General features: G+C 41.6%; 1 long non-coding RNA gene across 2 annotated transcripts; it reads right to left on the reverse strand.

Moving 5' to 3' along the window:
• Positions 1–2478: 2478 nt before the first annotated feature.
• Positions 2479–15285, reverse strand: LOC146422269 (uncharacterized). Of its 2 annotated transcripts, XR_014848212.1 has the most exons (4): positions 14475–15285; positions 5326–5518; positions 4743–4808; positions 2479–2522 (listed from the first exon to the last, which is right to left on the reverse strand). It is a non-coding gene; the product is annotated as an uncharacterized LOC146422269 (long non-coding RNA). The 2 variants fall into 2 exon arrangements; XR_014848211.1 differs by lacking the exons at positions 2479–2522; positions 4743–4808 and having other exon boundaries at positions 5177–5518.
• Between the last annotated feature and the right edge of the window lie 916 nt (positions 15286–16201).

The following is a 16201-nucleotide window of genomic DNA, read 5'->3' on the forward strand; positions in this document are numbered from 1 at the left end:
GTCTCAGAACTGTTTCCACTGTAGCATAGCTACAAGGCCTTGGCACCACATTTTTAAAGGTATAGAGCAGCTTGTAAGTGTGAAAAATTCTTATTTAAATACCTAATTGTCTTTTAGGCACTTGCTTGTCTTTGGCCACTCAGTTGGCCTCTTGCCTCTCTATGTAAAACTGTATTGCTCTTACATCAGTTTCTATCTGAAGAGACTGTTTTCCTATGAGGAGGAGACTGACACACAAAAATATTTCTGGCCTGTATTGCATCCTTTTTAAACTGAAGATTCCTGTATCTACCCCCTCAAAAATAGCATTTGCAATACTGCAGCACATGACACTAGCAAGGGAAGCTTCTTTATCAGCTAAAGGCATGTCTGTTGTTTGCTCTGTTCCCTGCTTTGTTTCCTGATGCTAGTGAGGGAAGATGCAGGACCTATGTCTGGCCAGTGCTGCTGAGTTATGAAGACACGCTGGGTATGACATTGGCCTCTTTGCATCATGCTCAGGATTGCTTCCTATGGCTTTTCCATCCTACCGAAGTGCTTTGGTGACAACCTTAGCTATGGCCTACCCTGGTGTTTGTAACAATCATCTGTATTACAGCACACAGTCCAGAGTGCAGTGTAAACAACTCCTGGTAGTACAAGCTTTGGGAAGGAGCACAGCTCTTTCTGGATACATGTAACTAAAAACAGGAGAGAGAGCTGGAGAGAGAGAGAGAGCGAGCAAGAGAAATGGAGAGATGGGGGGACAGAGACAAAAACACGGAGACAGAGAGAGATGGAAAGAGGTGGAGACCGGTAGAGACAGCAGGAGACAGGTAGAGAGATAAGCAGAGACAGAGATAGGCAGATAGCAGGAGACAGAGGGAGCTAGAAACAGAGAGGAGAAAGACACACCTCTTTTGAGCACTTAAAAAGACAGACTTACCTAACAAAGCAGGCTTTTGTTCTTGTCTGTGTTTCACAATATTAGAAAGCTGTTGTCTAAAGCAGAATTTGCCAGTTTACACAGCTTTGATAAATGCACTGTCCTGAACCTACAGTCCTTTTCTTATGGTGACTTAACATGGGAGATCACAAAAGATCCTGTCTTCCGTCTTCATGTGATGTACTTCTTTCATACAAAAGACTTTCATGCTAATTCTGACCTATTTCTTAGCTTTATGTGGTCTTATCGGTTTTGTTCAGATTGGGAGATATAAAGCCCCTTTCCACCAACGAAGAATATCCTATGGTACTAACAAAGGGAAGAACTGCACTGAAGAGGAGGATTGCTTCCTAATCTGTATGCTTCACAAACTAGGATTTGATAAAGAAAAATCTATGATGAATTAAGACAATGTATCCGAATTCAGATTTTACTATTTTCTCAAGTGCAGAACTGCAATGGCATATACATATTGCTCTTTTTTGTTCATGAATGCCTATGACAATATGGTTATACCCAGGCTAATTAAATAGCTGCTGGAATACTGAGGTAGGTGCATAGGAACAATACAATTACCTATTAATAACTTTGCTACAACTGTAGCAGGTGGCAAGTGCAGTTAAACTAAAATGGGAGGAGAAGTTCGAAATTCTAACGTACTGTTTTCCAATTTGAGTCAAATTCAAATGTGTTTTAAAAAGCAAACATCTGTGATTGAGTCCATTCCTGTGAAACCAGCCAGCCAGTATCATGAAACATTTTATTCTTTGTTACGCTGACAAGATCCAGTGAAATACTTACCTTCACATCAGCATTTTTAATATTCTAATGGGAGTTTTACATCAAGTGGCTGCCTAAGATACTGACTGAATATTTGTGTAATGCAGGAGGAGCTGCAAAGGAGGTGTAATACTCTAATCACTCTCATTGAAAGCGAAAACATGGAACTGGAAGCAAAGGAAAAGGAAGAAAAGAAAGATAGACCAAAACCATCTATGGTAAGATTTAAAAGGCATTTCTGTGAAAAAGCCCACTTGAAAACAGTGTTTTTCTCAAGTGTCTAGGACAAGTGATATATAAAGTTATTTGAAATCAACAACAACTTAGAGAGCAATGTTAAAAGGTGCCTCAAGTTCACACAGGTGTTCAGCTGGTACAGTTAAGGATGTCAAAGGGAAAAAAGGTTCGTAAGTGTAGCTCACATGCTTTGGAGCAGATGAAGTTGTTACATTTTAGATCACTGGATTGGTACACCGCACAGGTTTACCCTGGTATAGATACACCAGAGATGTGTCTGGCCTTTTGATTTATACAATCTCTTAAATTATCCACAGATCTGTTTACAGATGGGCCTCTAAAACTATATTTGGGAAAACAGCACAAACACTTGACAATTCCCTTTGCTGACTAAATTTGAAGTATTGCTAATATGTGGGCCTGTTTTATAAATTAAATACCACCTTTACCCATTTTCTTACCTCCATTTGTTTTTCAGGTTGTTGTTGCCTAGAGCTGTTGTATCCAAAACTTAGACGCACATGGCAGATGTGCAGAAATCAGTCAAATTAATAGTGGTGGATTATTAAGTTTCTTAGATCTGTTCATGGAGCATTTAAATTAGAAGTATATTTTCACAAATAGGAAGCTTTTTAACATCCTTACTTGCTTTTATACACATTTTACCTCTGTGAGATCATGCTCTCCCAGACTTGGAGAACAGAAAACAACAGAAAAAATGTGCATATTTACCATATTCTACATTTGCAATTTATCACACTTTAAAGCTGCCAGGGTATAAATGTTTTTTCTTGCTTTGTGATCTGCTTTGTCTTGAAACATACTGCCTGATTACAACCTTTTTGTATCACAATATCGCATAATCAAATCTTACCTTGCAGGCACAGAATTGCAAAATAGATTGGGAGAAAAAAGAAGTTTAAACTGTGAATGCAGAATTTTTTTAATCTCTAAATTTAAGGAGTAGTTCTTTAATTTACAGGTCTTCATAAGATGTACTGTATGATGCTTAACTGTTTTAAAGAGCATTGGTTTCATCTGTTTAGTGAACTAGAACTTAGTACTTAATTGTAGTTTCACTTGTTAAAATGCAACTGCTGTGCTGAATTTTTTTACCATTAACACTTGAAGTAATAAACTGTCTTCATTTATTAATAAGGCTTCTTGTGACTTTTTTTTCATTAATTTTTCCACTTGAATACATATTTATTTAGTCATCTCTCAGTTTGTTTCCTCTTAGGGTGTTGTGAACATCATGATCAATAGTACTGTTTAGTGGTGTTTTCTTGGTACAAGCCACTACTCAAACTCCATTTCTGGAAATTTACGGAACTTAATTTTACTGTACAAATATGTTCAGTTTTTTGAAATTTGTGAAAAGGCTAGTTATTTACCTCAAGAATAATGATTGGAACAAAACGGTAACACTTTCTGCTTGAAAGCAGCCAGAAGAAAGGCTGGTCGCTCATGCTGAGTTCTGTACTTCATAAGAGTGCCCAAAGCATGGCAGAATTGAGTCTGCTGGCAAACAACCATGAAGTCAGAACAGAAAATGTGACAATTAGGGAAAAAAAACCCCTTGCCTCACACACTCAGCTGTGGTAAATGCAGAGAGATGGTCTTGACTGGAGTGAAATGAACTGGTGGTGACTCCAGCTGTGCACAGCTGTAATTAGCAGCCCTCACTCTGCCTTGAGCTAATCAAACATTGCCATGCATGAGTGATCCCGCCGTTGTCCCTTACTGGTGCTGTATCTGGCATGGACTGACTGAGATGCCATCATCTAATGCAGCATATTTTTGGAATTTACTAGGAAAACAAACAAACAAACCAGAACGGAGCAAATGCTCATAAACTCTGCTCTGTTTTTGCCTGTTAAGAACACATACCTAAAGGCAGCAGTTTTGTGTAAACAGAAATGATGAAAAGTCAGCTCTCCTGGGGAGTCTCAGATGTGGATTTCCTGTACACCAGCACAGTTCCTACTGGCACAGGACATGAATTTCTATTTGCCAGTGACTGATTTGCAAACACCACCTGAGAACAGGTTGACTAGCTGCACTTAGCTCTTCAAAAAGCCCAACAACATGCTATGTGTTAGCAGTGTTACCAGCCAGTCCGCAGCATGTTACAAGTTAAACTGGCATGGCAGCTGTAGAAGAAATCAGTTTGACCACTAACATTTAGCATAACCTAAAGGAAAACACCTCAAATGTTGAAGCCTTCCTTGAAAAGCATCCATTTTCACCAAACAGCCCCCAACCAAGTATCATAAAAAATTCTAAACCAAAATAAACGATGATCATTTGTTTTAAACTAGTTGAATCAAAACTTCTACAGGAAGCAGAAGGGAAAGATTTATTAAGCAGCTAAGCAGCACTTCATTAGTAATGACTGTCAAGTGTCCACATGCAGTAAGTGAAAGGAACTAAAGCTTAATCTTCCAATGCCATCCTACAACTTAGAAAAAAATTTTCTTTCAATAAGTAAGTAAAAAAAGTAAAATATTTTGCTTGTAGATTATTCAAGTGTTTCCCCAGTGTCATCTGGAAAAAATAAGCTGCCTTTTTATAAGTATTTGTCTGTATTTTGATGCTATTAACAAGCAAACAGTCTGCAATTATTGTACAATATGGGAAAGCAGTCATAATTACTGTCCTGAAGCGCTAGAATCTGTTTAAGGGTATTTGAAAGCACTTAAAGCGTTGACACATTCTTCTGGTATGGCCTTACACTAGTGCTGTAATTCTCACTGACCACATGCCATCTTCTTGCAGATAACTGCAATTACAGCCTTACCTGTGTGAGTTTCCTCTCCATATGGCTAGGGTCCTCGTTAAAATTTGATACAATGCTGTCTGCCACCTTAAAAACACACACAAACACATAGAAAGCCCCAACAAAACAGAAACCCCCATCAGGCTCATTTACTATAAACTGCAAAACACCAAGTATCAGAGTCACCCATGCAAAGGTCTCAGGTCTACTGTGAAATACATCTTAAACGGCAGAAAGAGGCACTTGAAGATAGGATTGATCTTTCCTTAAGGCAGACTGCTGAAGTAGAGCAGATAAAACATGGTCTTAGAGAGCTTGTTTCTCCTGAGTGTGAATGCAGAAAGGCTATTGCATTTATCTAACAAAACACTAGTCTAATTTGGGCAAAAACTTCAGGAGACCCAAAAGAGACTATGGAAATTAGAATTAATCTGACTTGATGCATGATTCTCTCCTTTGATTTCATATCATATACACAGCAATCACTTTTTTTTTAAGTTGCAAGAAAATCAAGTCTAACTCCTTATGTTTTTTCCTAAAGGTAAAAAGGCCGCCAGGATGTAAAAATGCCTTTTACCATCCCATGCATGCTTTGTTTACATACCAGGATCTTGAATCTGCACAAGAGGGAGGGTGAGTCAGCCAGGCATCCATCCCAGACATGCATCCCTATTCCTGGTGGTCTGGGCTATACTTGGGCACTACTCCAGGGCAAAGCAGCACCTCAGTATTGCAGCTGAGGGAGTCACAGAGATTCTGAACTGGATCCACTGTCACTCACCCATAGATTTCAGATCCTGGTAAAGCAGAATAACACTTTTTACATTACACCAGTCAACCTAAAATTATTAAATCAAGTTGTTAGCAAGCTCTTGTTCACAAAAATTCTCAGGAGAGGAATTATCTTACTTGTCTGTTTCTTTTTGCGTGTGAAGACTGTGTGTTCCATGACTATTACTACAGGTTTATCATGGGCTTTAGTGTTACTTTCTATTACAACCCATACCGAAATGCGGCTCTTAGAGTGCAGCTCTTTTTCAGCAAGTTCTCCCTTCTCTTCACTAGATGGCAGCCCATAACCCCAGATAAGCAACTACCAGCCTGATAATATAACAGCAAGCAAAATAAAGCTCTTGACAGAACTGTAGAGTTTTAGACTGATAAATCAGGGATCAGTTAAAACCAGAATTATTTCTGGTCCAACACTGCCGTTACCAGAAGTTTCCCTGGAACCTGATAACACCTCCCATCAGTGAATGAGTTCAGTGGGTGTGAGCTCCCGCCCTGGGCCAGAACTCAGAACCAGATTGAGTCTGAGTGGTAGATGAGTTTTTCTGCATCCAGTCTGCAATTGAGAACAGCTTCATGGACAAGCCAAGGAGCCTCGGTGTACAAGTGTTTGATTCCTGCATTTCTGACCAGAATAACCTAAGCAATGAAGCGTGCTTTAGGGAAAATAATTTACTAAAACTAGTTATTTTTAAATAATATTCCCCAAAAGAAAACATTAAAAAAATAAAAGAATGTAATGTTATTTAAAATGTACAAAGACAACTAAATTTAAGTTGCTATTTTCTTCTTAAGTTGCTATAACTCTTCAGAGAAGTATTACATCTTTAGAAGTATTCTGTACAATTCTTACGTGATCTGTTTTCACACAAGAAAAGTAACCAAATAACAAGTGGTCTTGAAGCCATAAGCTGCCAGCTCATTAATTATACTTTTTTCTTTCCTAGCAAAATAAGACCTTATGCTGCATGCACTGTGCTTTATTGTAAAAGATTATAACATTTAACTTCAGAAAACTTTGATTTCTTATGGCAAACAGATGAGGTACAGACAAGAAAGGAGATGCTCACATCAAGAACTAAGACTCTGTCCTCCACGTGCCTGATGATTTTCCCAAAATTTGTAAAAAAAAGTCCTCCAGAAGTTTCTGTTTACTGAAAGAGACAGTTTAATAAAACAGAAAATTGCTGAGCAACTTGTACTATGCACAATACTAATCTAAGGTTCAATAATATCCTTAATTAATGCCTCACTAATTCTTCACCAGTTCCTTATTTCAGAACTGGGGAAACGCTGGAGCAGCAGGTATATCACCCCATTTAAGATAACACATTTCCTGAAGTTTTTAAGAGATACTAAGTGCATTTTAAGGAATCCATTTTTTATATTGAGAATTTAGTACTTTTAGTCTGAAAATAACAAACAGGGAAACTTTATTCCGCAAATCTCTCTGCTTCCTAGTCTGTAATGTGTAAGAGGAGTATAAAGGAGCAATTGCTAGGAAAAAAGAATTCACACTATGGACTTTACACTTGCATTTTTCAGAGAAACAAAGCACAATGAAAATTACAATAAACTTTATCTTTAAAACAGGACAATATGAAATTAGATGGTTTCAGTTATGATCATAGAATCATAGAAGGGTTTGGGCTGGGAGGGACCTTAAATGTCATGTTGTTCCAACTGCCTGCATGGGCAGTATGAGAGATGGGTGATATTTTGCTGAAGCCAAAAGGTTACTAAGTTAAATAATGAAAGGTGTTGGTTGTTGTTGGGTTTGGCTTGGATTTGACTTGGTGGGTTTGTTGGCTGTTGCTGGGAGCTGGGAGAGGGGCAGGGTTGAAGACTTGACTGAGAGGGAGGTGGGATGATGGGGGGTGACAAAAAGCAGGCAGTTGGGAGAGAATGTAAGTTCCCAAGTACCCAGCCAATGGGAAAGAGGACAGGGACTGCCCTGGCCAGGACAGGGTATAAAATGGAACCATTTGGTTGAAGGGTGTGTGTGTGTGCTTGGCTCTTGGGGAGGGAGACACACACCAGACTCAGCTGACTCGTAACTAATAAACAGTTTGCTTTTGCTTCCATGACTTTGTTAGAAATGGACTAACTTTTTTGATACAATTTTAATGAGGACAATCTCCAAGACTCATCCTGGATACTTGACCTCTGACCCTGCGAGGTAGGACAACAGGAGGAGGGGAAGGCGAGCCCTGCTGATTTCAGCAGCCCCGACCTGCTGCCTTGCCCCATGAGGCCTGCAGGTGAGACCCGGACAGGGGACTCTCGAAGCAAAGGAGGGGAGAGAAAAGGCAGAGAAAGGACAGAGTTCACACCTGCCAGCCTGTAACACCTGTGCACAGGAGCCAGGTGCGAAAATTGGCTGTTAAGTACTATCTGGGTGGCTGGGAGAGGCAGCACTGAGTGAGTGTGTTTAAGACGAAGAATTGCCTGTGCAGCGAGTGTGGAGTCCTCCTAACTGCAGTTCTGTTATCCCACGAGGGGTGTGGCCAGCAAAGGGATGAAGTGAGTGGTTTTTGAGAGAAAGGTGTCCTGCGAGGAGTGTTACGAAACGGGCAACAGCTGCACTAGGAAGGCCCAAAGGAGTGGAGAGGGAAGAGCTCCATTCTGCGCATACCTCCAAACAGTCCTTTAGGGAGGATGCTCAGGAACTGCGGACAAGAGGAGTTGGCTTGTGCCCAGGGGAAGGATCAGGGAAAAATAATCCATTGTTGTATGTTCGAATGGACAAACGAACCTATTGGGCCAGACTCATCGTACTGGCCAAGGTATGGGTCATTGGACAAATGGATATGTCAGGCACTAAATGTTTATGTGAATATGAAAGAACCTCTTAAGATAGAAGAAAGGGATTATGCTGCATGCTGGGGAAAATACTCATCCATATTCATGACCAAGAGCTTAAGGGAGCTAAAAGGGAAGAGAAAGAGGGGGAAAATGGGATCCTATAAACCACTTACCCCCTCCCTATGTGTCTGACAGGGGACTAAATGGTTTAAATTCAGAGGCAGAAGCAGCAGAGCAGCAAGGGGATGACAATGGCAGGGCTGGTTCCCATAAAATGGCAGATTTGTGTGGTGAGGCTCATCCCCACAGATGGCAGGCCCATGTAGTGGGGCCGGTTTTAATGACACAATAAAATCTCAAAACAGGACAGGCCAGCTGTCACAGAGGAGTAGAACTACAGAACCAGCACAATGAAAGAGGAACTGGAAAGAAGGAAATCCAAAATTTCCCCTTCCCCCTTTCAAGTACCACCTTGGATGCTAACACAAATATGTCCATGTTTCCCCTGAGGGAGGTACCTATGCATGGAGCACAAGCAGGGGTAGGGTTTGAAAATGTACCCTTGAACTGTACTGAAGTAAGGGAATTTAAAAGGGAAATAAGTAATATACTAGAGGACCCCTTGGGGCTAGCAGAACAACTGGATCAATTCCTAGGCCCAAATATTTATACCTGGGAGGAAATGCAATCTATTTTAGGAATTCTATTTACCCCAGAAAAAAGACAAATGATAAGAATTGCAGAAATTAGAATATGGGAGAGAAAAAATCCACACGATGTTCAAGGGGAGATACCTGGTGAATACAAATTCCTCCTTTGAAGACCTAATTGGGATCAGAACACAATCAAGGGAAGGAATAATAAGTCCGATTATAGAAGGTTAGTGGTAAGGGAAATTAGGGAGGCAGCACCAAAAGGACAAAATTTTGAAAAGGCATTTGGAAATAAACACCAGCAAGATGAGCCACCCTCTGTCTAGTCACAAAGGCTCAGGAAAAATGTGCAGCAGTACGCTGGAATAGATCTTGAACGTGCTGCAGGCCGAGAACTATTAGAAGTAAATTTTGTTACCAAAGCATGACCGGATATAAGGAAGAAATTAAGGAAAAACAGAGTGAAAAAGATTTAAGTGAATTGTTGAAGGAAGCTCAGAAGGTTTATTTTAGAAGGGATGATGAAAAACAGAAAAATAAGATCAAGTCAATGGTGGCCATTGTAGAACAAGTACTAAAACAGCAAACTGGAAATGAGGTGGGGAGAGGTAGCGGAGTGGCCAGGAGAAGCCTTCAGCCTAATGTTAGGGGACCTCAGGGAAGAGGACAGCTGATGACCACCTGGCGGGCAGGTCCCAAGAAATGTTCCTATTGTGGAAAAGTGGGACATTTTCAAAAAGAGTGCCCAGAACTACATAGAGAGGTTAAAACCTTTTAAATGACGGAAATCAGGAGCTTATGCACAAGATTAGGGGTGTCAGGGACTCTATTTTTCGGGGTCCAAAATGAAGAGCCCTTGATAAATTTAAAATCAGAACCCCAAGAAGAAGAATATGTGTTTATGGTTGATTCAGGAGCTGAGAGATCAAGTTTAATTAAAACGCCCCTTGCGTGTGTAAAAGGGACCGACCAAACTAGAATAATTGGGGTGAAAAGGGAGGGATTCATGCCCCCACAGTAGAACAAGTGATGGTTTTGGGAAATGGTAAAGAAATAACATCTAGTTTTGTAGCAATACCAGAGGCTGACACCGACCTGTTGGGGAGAGACCTACAAGTGCAGTTGGGGATTGGGGTAATTCCAAAGGGAGATAGAATGGTGGTAGAACTATTTAAATTGACTATAGAAGATGAGAGGGAAATAAATCCGGTGGTGTGGGTGGCTAAAGATAATAGAGGGGGGCCAAATACCTCTCCCCTGGAAATAAAATTGAAGGAAGGGAGCCAACCCGTCTGGGCAAAACAGTACCCCGTATCTCTGGAAGGAAGGAGGGGATTACAGAATACAATTGATGAACCTTTAAAGGATGGATTACTAGAACCCTGCATGTCCCCTTATAATACCCCTATCTTACCGGTCAGGAAACCAGATGGGACATACAGATTTCTTCAAGATTTGAGGGAATAAATGAACTTGTACAAGTATGCCACCCAGTAGTCCCTAATCCATATACTTGACTAAGCAAGATTCCCCATAATCATACGTGGATCAGTGTAATTGACCCGAAAGATGCATTTTGGACATGTCCAATAGCAGAAAACAGCAGAGATATATTTGCCTTCGAAAGGGAAGACCCCACTACTGGGAGAAAGCAGCAGTTATGGTGGACCTCTTTACCCCAGGGATTTACAGGGTCTCCAAACTTGTTTGGGGAAATTCTAGAACAAGTGCTCGAAGAGTTTAATCTAAATCCAGAGGCAAAGTTGTTACAATACATAGATGATCTGTTAATATAAGGGGAAGGGAAAGAAAAGGTTCAAGATGTCACAATTAGGCTATTGAACTTTTTGAGAGAAAAAGGATTGAGAGTGTATAAGAATAAATTAAAATTTATTTATTTTAAATAATAAATTGGAGAAGAGGTAAAATATCTTGGGCATCTGTTAAGTAAAGGGCAGAGGAGGATAACCCCAGAACGTATTTCTGGTATTGTTGCTATGTATTTTCCTAAAATCAAGTGTGAAATACGAAATTCTTAGGTTTGCTTGGATATTGCCGCCTATGAATTGAGAATTATACCCAGCACGTAAAGTTTTTGTATGAAAAACTACAAGAGGAGAGGGAAAAAGTTGAGTGGGACAGGAATCAGGAACAGCAAATTGAAAATTTAAAAAAGAAATTAATTCAAGCACCTGCTGTAGCACTGCCCTCCTTAGAAAAACCTCTTTATCTGTATGTTAATGTGAAGGAGGGGACAGCTTATGGAATACGAACCCAAGTGTGGGGAGGGCAGAAGAGACCTGTGGCATACCTTTCAAAAATGTTAGATATGTTAGATCCAGTATCCCAAGGATAGCCCACCTGTGTTCAAGCTATAGCTGATACTGCTTTATTAGTAGAAGAGAGCACAAAATTAACTTTTGGGGGTACTTTAATTGTAGCTACTCCACATACAGTCAGGACAATTTTAAACCAAAAGTCTGGGAGGTGGCTGACACATTCTAGAATTTTAAAATATGAAACTATTCTAGTGGAGAAGGAGGATTTGACACTAATCACAGATAAAAGTTTAAACCCCTCTCAATTTCTATATGGAAAGAAGGAAATAGAATCTTTATTGATGGAGCATCTCAGTTTATAAATGGGAAATGCTATAATGGTTATGCTATTGTGGATGGTGAGCAAAGCAGTTTGCCAGAAAAAGGAAGGTTTCCTAATAACTGGTCAACTCAGACATGTGAATTATATGTCTCAAAGGGAGCCCTGGAACTACTTAGAGGAAAAAGGGGAACAATATATACAGATTCTAAATATACTTTTGGGGTAATACATACCTTTGGAAAAATATGGAAGGAATGTGGGCTAATTTCTTCTAGAGGGAAGGAGTCAGTGCATGAACAACTGGTCTCAGAAGTCCTAGAAACTCTGGGATTACCTGAAGAGATTGCAGTGGTCCATATAATGGGACACCAAAAAGGAGGAACTTTAGAAATAAAGGGGAACCATCTAGCTGACAGACTAGCTAAAGAGGCTGCAGGGGAGGAGGAAACAAAGATGTTAGCACTAGTGCCTGGTGGAAAGGCAGAGGAGGTAAAACTCCCGCTGTTTACAAAGGAAGAAGAGGAACAGTTACAAAAACTGGGAGGTGAAAAAGATCAGGAAGGCAAATAGCTTTGACCAGATGGGAGACTAATAGTGAATAAAGTCATTGCTAGAGAAATTTTAATAGACTACATCAGGAAACACACTAGGGAACTTAAGCTTTATATGATCAGTTTCCAAGACCCTATGGTTGTATGGGAATCTACACAGTAGCTAAACAAGTGACAGAATGATGTGTAATCTGGCAAAGAGTAAATAGAAAAGTAATGAGAAAACACCCTAGTGGGGGAAGAGCCCAAGCCCTAAGATCCTTCCAAAATACACAAATAGATTAGACTGAATTCCCCAAAATGCAGCAACGGGAATGTCTTACTGTAATAGCTGATCACCTCTCCCACTGGGTAGAAGCCTTTCCTACCTCAAATGCAACTACCTCACATGTGGCTAAGATCCTATTAGAACAAATCATCCCCAGATGTGCAATAATCGAAAGGATAGACTCAGATAAGGGGACACACTTTACTTCAAAGATTTTACATTCTGTATGTGTAGCATTAGATATAAATTGGGAATTTCATACCCTGGGGCACCCTCAAAGCTCTGGACGTGTGGCAAGAATGAATGCTATTCTTAAGAACCATATTACCAAATTAATGATTGAAACGAGATTATCATGGATTAAATGTTTACCTCTAGCAGTATTACAGATTAGAACTGCTCCACGAAAGGATATAGGAGTTTCTTCCTATGAAATGTTATTTAGGCTACCTTATCTGGTAAGGGAGAAGGGGTTCCCGTTTGCTGAAACTAATTATTTGTATTAAAGAAATTATTTTCAGGTGATTGCACTTTCTCTCACGGACCTTAGAAGAAAAGGGTTGTTACTCCAAACATCACCTCTAGAATTTCCCATATACTAGGTAAAACCAGAAGACTGGGTTCTAATAAAAACTTGGAAAGATGATACCTTAACACCAGCATGGAAAGGCCATTTCAGGTACCTTTAACGACTGAAACAGCTATCAGGACTGCAGAAAAGGGGTGGTCTCATGCCTCTCGAGTTAAGGGACCAGTGGAAGCTCCTCTCCAAACCTGGACAGTGGTACAAGGAAGTGACCCTCTAAAGCATGCTATTTTGGTAAACCTGCAGAATCTCAGCAAGGAATGCAGATTTATTGGATTGCACAGAACCTAGGAAGCAGGTGTGGATACCACAGAGGATGGCACTGCCCTGGAGAGCCTTGGGTATGCTTTCACAAGGAGGGACAAAAGGGACAAGGAAATCCAGCAACCTCCTCTTAGGGACTGGCCAAAAGGTATGATGTGCATCAGCAGGAAGAAGACCAGCCAAAATCCACATTCCCACAAATTATCCCCAGGTAACCCCATGTCAGCATCCCCAAAGAACTTCTCACCATATGAGGAGTTACAAAAGAACTAGAAAAAGAGCTAGAGCTCCCGTTGGTGGGGAAAAATCTGTTTGTGGACCTAGCTAAAAAGAAAGCTAAAGAACTGGGAATCTCTAACTGCTGGGTGTGTGGGGGAGCTCTAATGAGTGAGGAGTGGCCATGGAGAGGAACTGGGTTAGATCCTTTCCAGATAATTAAATGTAATTACTCTATTATTTCTAAGGAATGGGAAAGACCTGGTGGGTGGATTCTAACATCTGAAGTTGTGGGGAATGAATGCTTAAGGAGAGTAAGGAACCAGTTCCTTCCATTTGTGGGAGAAACTCTCTGTCAAAGACTTTGTACTTACAATTCAACATCTGGTATTACTACTTAGTGGCCTAAGGAACCCTTTTGGTATTGGTCTAAAAGGAAAGGGAAAAATTGTAGTACTAAGACTGAAACAGGAATGCTTAACTGTTCTGGGAAGAATCCCTTCCAAGGAATACCTGAACTGCTCAAATTTTGGGAAAAATTATTTAACTCCTCTAAACATTGGTGCAAAGCTCCTGGTGGACTATCTTGAATTTGTGGGCAGAAAGCTTCCTCTAAGCTTCCTTCACTGTGGAAAGAGAGCTGCACATTAAGAATTATAGAACCTGGATTTTTCTTGCTATCATTAGAAAAGGAAAATAAATTGGGAGTTCCACTATTCAAAGATTTAAAACAAGAGAAAAGGAATATTCAGATAGGAGGATCCCAGATACAAGGGAAAGATGAGTAGCCAGCAGAAAGAATCACAGAGACATATGGACCTGCAGCCTGGGCTCAGAATGGTAGCTGGGTGTCCCGTCCCGCTGTAAAAAGAGGGAGTCGGGAAGGATTCTTTTTAATAGATTTCTCGGACAAAAAAGAAGTGTTTCTACCAAAGGGGGACAGAAAAAGGAGCGAAGGGAAAGGGGGAAAGGGGGAAGGGGGAAAAAGAGTCAGAGAAAGAATACCGGACAGATTATTACCTCTTTACGCCGGGCGCCCCGTCGACGAGGGTTTAGCAGATGAACGTGTGCGCTGCGAGGATTTTGCGTGGCTCCTGGGGCGGCTGGGCGCGATTTCCGTACAGCAGCAGCTGCGTGTCCCTGCCGTGGGCGAAGAACAGCAACAGGACTCGAGGAGCAGCTGCATGCGGTCAGGGTCGGAGCACCGGGCTGGGTGCAGGCAGGGTGGAAGCGGCGGCGGTGGCTCGGTCGGGGAAGCAGAAAGCACAAGGTTGTCGCGGCCACGGAGCTGCCTCGGGAAAGCAGCGAAGCAGAGCAGGACACGGGCAGACGGGACAGCCAGGGAAGGAGCAGGCCTGCAAGGGGGAAAATGCGAAAGCGGGGAGGGGGCAGAGCTGACCCTCCAGGCGAGCCCCCGCTCCCTCCGAGAAACCCCCAGAAAATGGCCACCGGGCTGTGCCTCAGCCAACTGCCTTATGTGCTCGGCACTCCCACAGCGTGACTTCCCGCGCGTTTTTCCCGGGCATCCGGGGATCTGCCCCGCCGCAAGGGGGGCGGGGCTTGCTGAGCAGCAGTGGGAGGTTCCTGTCTCCTGATTGGCTGCCAGGCCTCTCGGGAGACAGAGCTCCCCACACGTATGCAGACCCTCCGGTGATTGTTCACCTCAGGTATAACGCATGTTGAGGCATAAACAAAAATCAATTGGCCTCGCTCACTGGGGTTATAGAACACCAATTTATATATTAAATCAAATTATTAGGCTGCAAGCAGAAGTGGAACTTGTCTCTAATCATACAGCTGATTAGAGCCAGACAGCAAAGCCAGGTGAGAGCAGCTGTATACCAAAATCTCTTAACCTGGATTATTTGCTTGCTGAGGAAAGGTGGAGTATGTGGAAAATTTAATACATCAGACTGCTGCCTAAAGATCGATGATAATGGAGAGGCAGTGTCGGACATAGCTTTGGACATCAGAGAAATTACCCATGAACTCAATGATAGACTCTGAATGGTGGGACAACTTATTCGGAATGGCCCGGTGGAAGAAGGTAGGGTGTGCAATCGCAGGATTATTATTTTTACCTTGTTCTATCCCACGTTTCATTAGATTAATAGTGTAATAGAAGGAATGCAGATAACAAGTATGCCAGTCAATCCTAGTGCAACAATCATCTACCAAGGAACAGGAGCTCAAAGGATTATGATCCTGAGGAAAAGAGATAGAAAAAGGGAGAAACAAGAGGGGGAGATACAACTTATTTTACACAATTTGGAGGAGATCTACGCACAGCAACATGAACTGACTGCTCAGGAACATTTGAAATGGACTGAATGAAAAAAATTATCTTACTGATAACTACTTTGCAAAAGAGGTCAGTTTGTGCTGCCCAGACAAGGTAATTGAATCAAGGGCTTCAGCAAAAAGGGATAATAAAAGGAAAGGGTGGATTGTGAGAGATGGGTGGTATTTTGCTGAAGCCAAAAGGTTACTAAGTTAAATAATGAAAGGTATTGGTTGTTGTTGGGTTTGGTTTGGATTTGACTTGGTGGGTTTGTTGGCTGTTGCTGGGAGCTGGGAGAGGGGCAGGGTTGAAGACTTGACTGAGAGGGAGGTGGGATGATGGGGGGTGACAAAAAGCAGGCAGTTGGGAGAGAATGTAAGTTCCCAAGTACCCAGCCAATGGGAAAGGGGACAGGGACTGCCCTGGCCTGGACAGGGTATAAAATGGAGCCATTTGGTTGAAGGGT

Source organism: Lichenostomus cassidix, unplaced genomic scaffold (assembly GCF_008360975.1).
Source record: "Lichenostomus cassidix isolate B80296 unplaced genomic scaffold, HeHo_3.0 HiC_scaffold_902, whole genome shotgun sequence".
NCBI lineage: Eukaryota > Metazoa > Chordata > Aves > Passeriformes > Meliphagidae > Lichenostomus > Lichenostomus cassidix.